This window comes from Lontra canadensis, unplaced genomic scaffold (assembly GCF_010015895.1).
Source record: "Lontra canadensis isolate GAN:19392208 unplaced genomic scaffold, GSC_riverotter_1.0 scaffold26, whole genome shotgun sequence".
NCBI lineage: Eukaryota > Metazoa > Chordata > Mammalia > Carnivora > Mustelidae > Lontra > Lontra canadensis.
The window spans coordinates 15,079,294-15,091,498 of record NW_022631020.1 but is presented as its reverse complement, the minus strand read 5'-3'; the positions used below and the strand labels follow the sequence as shown (position 1 = coordinate 15,091,498).

At 34.3% G+C, this 12,205-nt stretch overlaps 1 pseudogene; it reads left to right on the top strand.

Annotated features, from left to right (window-relative positions):
- The window catches only part of LOC116871521, a 74,095-nt pseudogene extending 62,575 nt beyond the window's left edge, over nucleotides 1–11,520 (top strand).
- Nucleotides 11,521–12,205: the final 685 nt, after the last annotated feature.

Below are 12,205 nucleotides of genomic sequence, written 5' to 3'. Positions count from 1 at the left end.
CTGCAGAGGAGGCTGAGGAAGCTGTTGCTTGTCCAGTCATTTGTTTCTGCTGTGAACTAGATGGTAACAAAATTTTCTATGGGAAAATAGAGGGTAGCCACAATTAAATGTTTTGAATTTGCTAAAATTTTCCAATTTTTTCATAAGTTTACATCCATAATTCCTGATGTACCTCCGACTTTCTTACAGAAAACAACACTGGTATTGTCTCTTATTTTCCTCTTCAATAAAATTATCAATTTCTGAGTATAATTTTGTTTTGTTTTGCACTCTTACTACTTACTCAAAAGTATACATGTGTTGTTGTCCATGTGTCATGCATTTCCAAATTAATAAGATGGTAGGCAAAAATATAGTATACTAGTAAGTCTCCACTTATTTCAAGGAATAGTTCATGTTTTTAATAACCTCCATAATGCATGACAATCATCCAACACTTAATATGTTCCAAACTCAGTGTATATACCAAACATATAGTATACATCATGACATATCAGGTATCTACAATTACAGGAAATAGAAGTATTTCCATTAGATGTGTTTTATAATATGATTTCATTCACTGAATGAACATGTTTTCATCAAATATAAATATTCTATTAAGAAAGGACTTATATCAAGAAATTGATTTGCTGATTATTTATTACAATCACTTTACCTGTTAAGATTAGGCAACTAAAATGTAACTTGAATATTTGGGGAGAAAAACTGAAGAATCTTCACCAGTAATTTTTCCTATTTTCATGAATGGCTATCTTTATGAAAGTTAATAAAAATAAGTGTTTCAGATAATTAATTACAAAATGCACCTACCTGAAGACAATGAAAGAACCATTACTGTGTTTTTAGTACATATATATTACAGAATTTAGACATCACACTTTAAGCCTAACCTTGACAAATTGAAGTATTCCCAGAAAAATTGAAACCAGGATTTAAAGATGATTATATTTATGACTACATGAACTAGTTCTGTTACTTTAATTTTAAACTTTTCAAGCTTTCTTTATAATGTATTAATATCAATAAAGAGGACATTTGTTCAATGAGTAAGCACATAAATAACCACCTATTAATTTATAAATCACAAATATTGGCATTCTAAGCATCACAAAGTTTCTCAGTGTAATGCATATACGTGTGTGGTTATGTGTGTGTAGAGAGAAAGAGAGCAAAGGGAGGAGGAAAAGGAAGACAAGGAGAAGGAGGAAAAGGAGGAGAAGAAGGGGGAAGAGAAGGAGGAGGGAAAGACTTAGAATATAATGAAATCTGTACTCTCAGGTTTCAGGTTTTTTTTTTTTCCCCCTAAACTCTTTATTCAGCACCTACTATATGTCTTTACTACGTGCCAGGCATTATTGCTGGTATTGTAATTGGTCTCTGTCCTAGGACAAAACAAATAAAATAAATAAGTAATTTTAGGAGAATTACAGATCTTTTAGAAAGCTTCTCAAAGTACAGGAAAACCACCAGGGAAGTTGAGTACCATTGAACTAGGAAGAGTGGGGGATTCTAGGCAAACAGACAGGTTATGAAATACTGGAAACAAAGCTGCCTTGCAGAAGCTATGACCTTTGGTTGATGGATGAAGCCAGCTGATGGTGTTCTCACAGAGAGCTGACTGAAGGAATCGATAATTGACCTCAATCCTCTCTTCTTATTGTCCATCACTGTATGAACCCCCACCACCCAGAATCCCTAAGGCAAGGGATCCATTTATATGTTCCAATCAAGTCAGCTGCCAAGGCACAGAGCATGGTAGTGAGGGATGAAGAGTGCTTCTGAAAAGGTAGACCTGTGATATTCAGCCCAAGGAAGAGATTTTGTAAAAAAAATATTTTCTTTTTCTTTTCTGAACCTAGTTGAAGTAAAAGCCTTGTTTTTCAATGTTCACAATTATATCCACCAAACTTTTCATACAGTAAATTTTAGAAACACAATACATATTTTTAATGAATGTATGCATGAGTAAGGGAGCAGTGGCAGTTATTCCTAAATTATTTAAAACCAGAATATAGAGTACTCTTGTTCTACTTTGCTCCAGAGAATTAAAATTATGATGAAAGGATTATACATAGGAGGAGACTAAACAAAAGAAATACATTTTTAAAAACTAGAAATTGTCTGCTAAATAATGAAATACCTTATTAGTGCTGAACTTTCTGTCAATGAATGCATTCAAATAGAGATATGTTTTAGAAAGACCAGAGCACAATGAGTCCAGGAACTGAATAGGCTCTTGGACCGGCTGCACACTAATATCTCTACCTCTTCTAAGATTCTTCCATTATGGGGCCCACAGGAGACATTTATTTCTGTCTTAGTATCAGGAGAGCTGTGCTTCTCTTGAGGAACTGTTTGTTGTTAGCCCATAGGGACATTCTAAATCTCTATGTGGATCTTAGCTTTGGAAGTCAGGAATTTTACAATCAAATTTGTGGTTCATTTTAGCAAATGTGTAGAATGTTTTATGACTGTTGTATTTGCATACTATCACTACCTCTGGTTTTTCTTATTTTTCTTTAATGCACCATACATCTAATCTATTTTTTAACCTTACTGATTTTTTTCTAATTTATTTATATGCCTTTTGAGGGAAAAAAGCAGGTTATAAACAAAGGCTTCCATATTTCTGTTGTTTAAAAGTTCTAAATAACTCCAGAGAGGAAAAAGAAATAGGTAGCTGACAATTTATTTAAATTCTCTTCAAAAATACATGGAGCAGGGGCATTTTTGCGTTGTAAATATTGCCCCATCCCTTCACCATTTGGCTGATAGAGCTCAAAGTTGTAGGGGAGGTGCTGATAGATTTGCATCTTATAAAAACAGACTCCTAAAAGGAAGAATTTTGAATTATTTCTCTCTTTAAGTTTTAAATTATTAAAATGTCTCTGATACTTGGGATAATCTTGCAAAGACAAGTATAGGAAAAATAACAATGAATTATTGGGAGTAATTAAGGTGGAGCTAGGTTATGAGATGAAGGACCAGGTTCAATGCCAGGGCCTCTCCCATGGAGGTATAAGGGTTGTGTTCACATTGTGTAGATATGCATATAGTGGAAGCGCTCTTTGGACTCAACAGTTATAGAACTAGAAACAGTCATTAATAGAAGACTGGGTGTAAGTATAAAAAATAAACACAAAAGTAAAATAATTTGGGGATCAAATATAAAATAGTATGTGTTAAGCAGATTTGAGTATAAGATGAGCCTTCCCCTACTCTCTCCTCACCCCATTCCCAAGTATGAAGACACATATCAGGGAATCTTTAATATTAGTACATAAGAAAAAAGGTCATTGTTCTTTTTTGAGGAGAATCATATTGGAAACTACTAGTTTCCAATAATCTCTCTGTTTGATGCTTGTAATTAGAATGGACCCTGCTATCAATGTTTGAAAGTAATCATAATTCAAAGAAGTATGTGTGAGTGTGTGTGTGTGTGTGTGTGTGTGGTGCAAATCCCTGAATTCCTAGCTGAAATAATAGGACATACTAGGGATATTTATATCGATCAAGCTGAATTTTAGTTTTAAGTAAGGGAAAAAAATCATTTGTATTGGCATTATTTGATTCTCACAAAAATCAAGTGAAATAAAAATAAAACACTTTTTATCTTACCAAAAAAAACCAGGCTCAGTGGATTTATGTGACCCAAGGATATCACAAGTGCATTAATTCATGTCAAAGTTGGGATCAAACCTAGGGTTTTATCACAACAAAGTTTTCACAATAGTAAACTATTAGGACTTTCAAGAATGACTTATTTCCCATCAATATAGGATGCTATAAGAGACACTTATATGTTACATGGGGCACCTGGGTGGTTCAGTGGGTTAAGCCTTTGCCTTTGACCCAGATCATGATCTCAAGGTCCTGGGATGAAGCCCCAAATCTGGCTCTCTGCTCAGCGGGGAGACTGCTTCCCCCTCTCTGCCTGCCTCTCTGCCTACTTGTGATCTCTCTCTCTGTCAAAAATTAAAAAAAAAAAAAAATTAAAAAAAATCTAAAAAAAAAAAAAAAAGAGAGAAACACTTATATGTTATACTATATGTTAAGTAACTGGAATTTAAATAAAAACTTAAAAAAATAATTTTTAATTCTTCAAATAATTTTATTCAGAATAATGTAAAATAAGAGCCATGCTCCTCATTTTACGGACAAAATATAATTCCTATAAAAAAATGTAAAAATAAAAAATTTTCCCTGAAAAATCTATAGTTAAAGAGGTATTGGCATTGGTCATTTTTAAGATTTATAGTTCCAATGGAAGTGACTGCTGTAAATTTTGAAAATGTCTGTATCTAATCACATTTGGTTAGCCAAATTCTTGTTTTTAATCCAAAATATTTCTAAAGAAGCACTTGGGAATTCCATTCTGGAAAATGCAAGTAGTTTTTCACATTCTTACATTATTTTATTAATTTACAGTGTGATTATACTCAAATATAATCACATTAATTTTCAATGGAGACATTTATAAGTAAACACTCTTTCTTTACACAGAGAAACAATGGTTTGCATATACTCAGCCATCACAATATTTGAATGTATCTACAAAAAAGGAGCTCATGGATGAAACTTTGAAAGTCACTCATTGTAAATATGAAAACTTTAAATCATAGTTCATAAAACATAACAGAACTCTGAGAATCTTAAAATTATTTAACCAAAATTATTATACAGCTGTATCTAAATATATTTGGTTGTTGTAGTCAACATTTCTTTTACTCTTTGCTATCCACAATGCTCCTATAAGCTCTTTCCATAATAGGAAAATTTTATAAAACCATTTTACAATAGCATGAAAATAATTTCTAAATTTCTTATTGTAAAGACTTAGTCACAAATTTTTTTTTAAACTCCCTGTATATAAATAGATAAGAGTAGGAGTGCTGTGGTGGCTATAGAAGTGAGGGAACAAGTGCATTAACAACTTGTCAATTCAGCCAGTCACCAATAAACAGTTTAGAAACCCATCATCCATCACTGGGGGACCTGGATGGTTCAGTGGTTAGGCATCTGCCTTTGGCTCAGGTCATGATCCTAGGGTCCTGGGATCGAGCCCCACATTGGACTCCCTGCTCAGCAGGGAGATGCTTCTTCCTCTGCTTGTGGCTCCCCTTGCTTGTGCTCACTCTCTGTCAAATAAACAAAATCTTAAAAAAAAAAAAAAAGTCATCTAGCATGTTGTTGGTGGTAAATAAATGTGTGGAGTTCAACTAAATATTGATAGCTTGCTATGACTATACTGAATTGTAAAATATTATAATATATTGGGTTTTTACACTGTAATGTAAAGGAACCTCCAGCATAGTTCTTTTCTTCAAACAAATTATTATTTGGGATTGTTGAAAGAATAAGGTAAAAAGTTAAACAAACACACCCACACAGACATTTCACTCAGATACATTACCGGGGAAGAAGTCATTGAAATCTTTTTTATTGCTAAATGTAAGACTGGAAACACTACCTATTTTCAGATTCCTTATTCTTGGGTATGGATATTTTCATAACTATAAGACAAGTTAGCCAAGGAATCAATGGAGAAGGAAGGTAAGGGGTTGACTGATTAGGCAGAGCAAACAGTCTAATTCTGTGCTAATTATTAGTCCAGAAGCTTTAATGGGACAAATTTCATCTCTTAGCATGAAACATGAGCTACATGGTTTTTTGAGGTGCTCATATCAAATTGTATGTGACTATTTAAGATTTGTGCCCCTTAGAATTTTTCAAGTGAGGTAACAAAAATAATTTATTTACAAAGTTAATTCAAAACAATTTTCTAAAGCTATTCTGCAGCAATTTGCTAGAGTAACATATAAAAAATATTAGAAGTATTCTATTTTTTAAATTTATGTTTCTTCTTAATTTAAATATTAGGCATTGATGTTCAAAACTAATTGGACTTTAAATTGCCAATTATATTTCAAATTAATAATTTATCATTAAATAAAATATTCTTCAACAGTTTCTCTCTTTTTGATATTAATTCTTGGGCAGCTCACTCACTAAGTCTCATCCAATGATTCTCACTTTGCATCAGTTATTTGGCATTGCTGTCACTGTGGTAATTCATTTGAAGTCTCCAGTAATAAAAGAAGCAAACTGGGTTCAGTTACCTCATTTTCCATTGATAGAAATAGAATTTTTATGAAAGACTTTAAATACATGGCTTAAAACAAAAATAGATTGCTGCATTATCTTCATCAAACTGGAAAAATTCTAAATATACAAATTCCCTCCCTGAAAAAAATCTGTTTAAATAACATTTACCTCTAAGTATATATATTTTTTCTCAAGCACAAATTGATTACAATTACAGTATCTTTCCATTCCAGTTATATGTTCAAAAATAGGGGAAAGGCCATGCTTTATCAATCAAAGCATCTTTTAGGTCACAGCCCATGGTACTTGTTCCCAGTTTCTCAAATATAGGAATAGAGTGCAGTAGTGCATTTAATTGGAATTTAGATATTCCAATATTCTTTCTTCGGAGTGCTTTGAATTCCTGACAAATGAAGGGTCTGTTGTATTAAAGCAGTAATCAATATAGGAAGTGCTAGTTTAAGAGAAAGATACTGAAAGTAAAGAAACGCAAATTACTAAGTGACTTATTCACTTTTGAAAGCCCATGCCTTTCAAAAGTTTAAGACCACTGGCTTTATGGAACGTTCTCCAGAATAGATCACATCCTGGATCACAAACCAGGTCTCAAATGGTATCAAAAGATTGGGATCATTTTCTGCATATTTTCAGAGCACAATGATCTGAAGCTAGAACTCAATCACAAGAAGAAATTAGGAAAGAACCCATATACAAGGACACTACAGAGCATCCTTCTAAAGAATGAATGGGTCAACCAGGAAATTAAAGAAGAATTGAAAAAATTCATGGAAACAAATGATAAGGAAAACACAATGGTTCAAAATCTGTGGGACGCAGCAAAAGCAGTCCTGAAAGGAAAATATATAGTGATACAAGCCTTTCTCAAGAAATAAGAAAGGTCTCAAATACACAACCTAAACCTACACCTAAAGGAGCTGGAGAAAGAACAGCTAAGAAAGCCTAAACCCAGCAGGAGAAGAGAAATCATAAAGATCAGAGCAGAAATCAATGAAACAGAAATCAAAAAAACAATAGAACAAATCATTGAAACTAGGAGATGGTTCTTTGAAAGAATTAATAAGATTGATAAACTCCTGGCCAGACTTCTCAAAAAGAAAAGAGAAAAGACCCAAATTAATAAAATCATGAATGAAAGAGGAGAGATCACAACCAACACCAAAGTAATACAAATAATTATAAGAACATATTATGAACAACTTTACGCCAGGAAATTTGACAGTCTGGAAGAAATGGATGCATTCCTAAAGACATATAAACTACCACAACTGAACCAGGAAGACAGAGAAAACCTGAACAGACACATAACCAGTAAGGAGCTTGAAACAGTCATCAAAAATCTCCAAACAAACAAGAGCCTAGGGCCAGACGGCTTCCAAGGGGGAATTCTACCAAACATTTAAAGAAGAATTGATTCCTATTCTCCTGAAACTGTTCCAAAAAATAGAAATGGAAGGAAGACTTCCAAACTCATTTTATGAGGCCAGCATCCCCTTGATCCCAAAACCAGACAAGGATCCCATCAAAAAAGAGAATTACCGACCAATATCCTTGATGAACACAGATGCGAAAATTCTCACCAAAATACAAGTCAATAGGATCCAACAGTACATTAAAAGGATTATTCATCATGACCAAGTGGGATTTATTCCAGTGCTGCAAGGTTGGTTCAACATCCACAAATCAATCAATGTGATACAATACTTTAATAAAAGAAAGAACAAGAACCATATGATACTCTCAATAGATGCTGAAAAAGCATTTGACAAAGTACAGCACCCTTTCCTGATCAAAACTCTTCAAAGTGTAGGGATAGAGGGTACATACCTCAATATCATCAAAGTCATCTATGAAATACCCACCGCAAATATCATTCTCAGTGGAGAAAAACTGAGAGCTTTTCTGCTAAGGTCAAGAACATGGCAGGGATGTCATTATCACTACTGCTATTCAACATAGTACTAGAAGTCTTAGCCTCAGCAATCAGACAACAAAAAGAAATTAAAGGCATCCAAATCAGCAAAGAAAAAGTCAAACTATCACTCTTTGCAGATGATATGAAACTATATGTGGAAAACCCAAAAGACTCCACTCCAAAACTAGAACTTGTACAGGGATTCAGTAAAGTGTCAGGATATAAAATAAATGCACAAAAATCAGCTGCATTTCTTTACTCCAAAGAAAAGACAGAAGAAAGAGAAATTAAGGAGTCCATCTCATTTATAATTGCACCCAAAACCATAGGATACCTAGGGATAAACCTAACCAAAGAGGCAAAGAGTCTATATTCGGAAAAGTATAAAGTACTCATGAAAGAAATTGAGGAAGACACAAAGAAATGGAAAAATGTTCCATGCTCATGGATTGGAAGAACAAATATTGTGAAAATGTTTATGCTATCTAAAGCAATCTACACATTTAATGCAATCCCTATCAAAATCCCACCCATTTTTTTCAAAGAAATGGAACAAATAATCCTAAAATGTATATGGAACCAGAAAAGACCGCGAATAGTCAGAGGAATATTGAAAGAAAAGCCAAAGCTGTGGCATCACAATTTCAGACTTCAAGCTCTATTACAAAGCTGTCATCATCAAGACAGCATGGTACTGTCACAAATACAGACACATAGATCAATGGAACAGAATAGAGAGCCCAGAAATAGACCCTCAACTCCATGGTCAACTAATCTTCGACAAAGCAGGAAAAGAATGTCCAGTGGAAAAAAGATAGCCTCTTCAACAAATGGTGTTGGGAAAATTGGACAATGACATGCAGAAAAATGAAACTGGACCACTTCCTTTCACCACACATGAAAACAGACTCAAAATGGATGAATGACCTCAATGTGAGAAAGAAATCCATCCAAATCCTTGAGGGGAACACAGGTGGCAATCTCTTAGACCTCAGCCACAGTAACCTCTTTCTAGGACATCGCCAAAGGCAAGGGAAGCAAGGGCAAAAATGAACTATTGGGACTTCATCAAGATCAAAAGCTTTTGCACAGCAAAGGAAACAGTTAACAAAACCAAAAGACAACTGACAGAATGGGAGAAGACATTTGCAAACGACATATCAGATAAAGGGTTAGTATCCTAAATCTATATATAAAGAGCTTATCAAACTCAGTACCCAAAGAACAAATAATCCAATCAAGAAATGGGCAGAGGACATGAACAGACATTTCTGCAAAGAAGACATCCACATAGCCAACAGACACATGAAAAAGTGCTCCATATCACTCAGCATCAGGGAAAACAAATCAAAACCACCATGAGATACCAGCTCACACCAGTCAGAATGGCTAAAATGAACAAGTCAGGAAATGACAGATGCTGGCGAGGATGCGGAGAAAGGGGAACCCTCCTACACTGTTGGTGGGAATGCAAGCTGGTGCAACCACTCTAGAAAACAGCATGGAGGTTCCTCAAAATGTTGAAAATAGAACTACCCTATGACCCAGCAATTGCACTGCTGGGTATTTACCCTAAAGATACAAACGTAGTGATCCGAAGGGGCACGTGCACCCGAATGTTTATAGCAGCAATGTCTACAATAGCCAAACTATGGAAAGAACCTAGATGTCCATCAACAGACGAATGGATAAAGAAGATGTGGTATATATATACAATGGAATACTATGCAGCCATCAAAAGAAATGAAATCCTGCCATTTGCGACAACATGGATGGAACTAGAGGGTATCATGCTTAGCGAAATAAGTCAATCGGAGAAAGACAACTATCATATGATCTCCCTGATATGAGGGAGAGGAGATGCAACATGGGGGGTTAATGTGGTAGGAGAAGAGTAAATGAAACAAGTTGGGATTGGGAGGGAGACAAACCATAAGTGACTCTTAATCTCACAAAACAAACTGAGGGTTGCTGGGCAGAGGGGGGTTCAGGGGGGGTTATGGACATTGGGTAGGGTATGTGCTATGGTGAGTGCTGTGAAGTTTGTAAACGTGGAGATTCACAGACCTGTACCCCTGGGGGGAAAAAAAAAAATATATATATATATATATGTTTATAAAAAATAAAATTATTAAAAAAAAAAAATCTGTAGGGAAATGATTTTTTATTCATAAAATTACATGAGAAGACTACATATCTAATTGGGGAAAATGATCTTATTTCACACTGTTTGCAAAAATAAAATCAAATTAATTAAAAAACAAATGTTTGAAAAAATGTAAACTATAAAAAGATAGGATAATGTATACATTATTTTATTCATGAGAATACTTTTTGTGTGTTTAATTTGTTCTGGGGTCTAGTAATAATAGTAGGAATTTGTAAACATGAGAGATGTTATTTACCTCTGCTCTCATAAAAACATAAAAAAATGATCAATTTGACTAAAGAAAACCAACAAATCAAATAATCAATACTTCTATACTTCAAAAGATATTATACAAATAGAATAAATATAACTGAAAACCTAGAAGAAAGTATGTCCAACAAATATATAAAAGTTCTATACCGAATGTATCAAATATTTCTGCAAAAACAAAAAAGGAAACAAAATTCCCAAAGGAAGTTAAGCAAAATATATGAATGAGTGGTTTTTAGAAATGCATATTGGTTTCAAAATATATTAAAAAAGAAGCCCACGCATGTCTCTTTTTCATGGCACCTCAGATGCAATAGGGGGGCTTTAGGATGGAGCTTTCCTATCTACTGGCTGCCAGAAACTCACTGAAGTGGATTATGAACACAAAATTAGAAGCTATGGCCACAGAAGTTGCTGCTGAGGCTGTAGGTGAAGAATGGAAGGTTATGTGGTCCAAATCATTGGTGGCAATAAAAAACAAGTCTTCCCCATCAAGCAGAGTGTCTTGACCCATGACCACGTTCATCTCCTGCTGAGTAAGGGGCATGCCTGCTACAGACCACGAAGAACTGGAGAAAGAAAGCACATATCTTCTCAGGGTTTCAATGGAGATGCTATTCTCAGTGTTCTCAACTTGGTCACTGTAAAAAAAGGGGAGAAGGACATTCCTGGACTCATCGATACTACTGTGGCTCATAGCTTGTGGTCCCAAAGAGCTAGCAGAATCCACAAATTTTTCAGTCTCTCTAAAGAAGATGATGTCTGACAGTATGTTGTGAGGAAGCCCCTAAACAAAAAAGTAAGAAAGCTAGAAACAAAGTCCAAGATTCAGCATCTTGTTACTCCACTTGTCCACCAACAAAAATGATGGTATGCTGCTCTGCAAAAACAGTGTACTAAGAAAAATAAGGAAGAAGCTGCAGAGTATGCTAAACTTTTGGCCAGGAGAATGATAGAGGCCAAAGAAAAACACCAGGGACAGAATGCCAAGAGCCAGAGGCTTTCCTCTCTGAGAGTTTCTACCTCTGAGTCTGAATTCGTAAAAAATGTGATTTTCTAAAGGCAACAAATAAATAAAATCAGACAGGAAAAAAAAAAAGCCCATGTCATTTAATTAAAAAATGCAAACATATACAAAGCAAAGAAAAATTTATATCCTTCAAACTGTAATTAGTATCACACTCAAAATTTGGAAAACATTTATTATTAATATCTAATGTGAATAAAAATTATCACAGTAACATGTGGGTATAACTTATCTTCAACCATATAAAATCCTGTAAGACAGCAATGCCACTTCTTAGCATTTAACTTACATGAGTGCACCAAGCTTAAGCATGGATGCATAAGAAAACACTGCAGTGTTGTTTGTGACAGAGGAAATAAAAAAGAAAAGAGCAGTTGGGGATTGAAAAAGTAAACTGTATACAACTGAATACGACATAGCAATGAAAAACTATACCAGAATATAAGAGAGAGAAATGATTTATTAATGTTGCAAAACAACAAATAGGACAATTAAATTCTAGACACATTTAAAGTATACCACCATATATAAACATACATATGAACAAACACTAATATATATTTTCATGGAGCCTATAAAAATTTGAGAATTAGAAGAAAGAAAAAAATTGAAATAAAAAATGTAAAACTGGTTATTTGAGTTTGGGAACCTGTTCAAGGAGGACATTAATCTTATTTTCAATGTTTAAATTTGTACAAGGACAATGTGGTCTGGCATT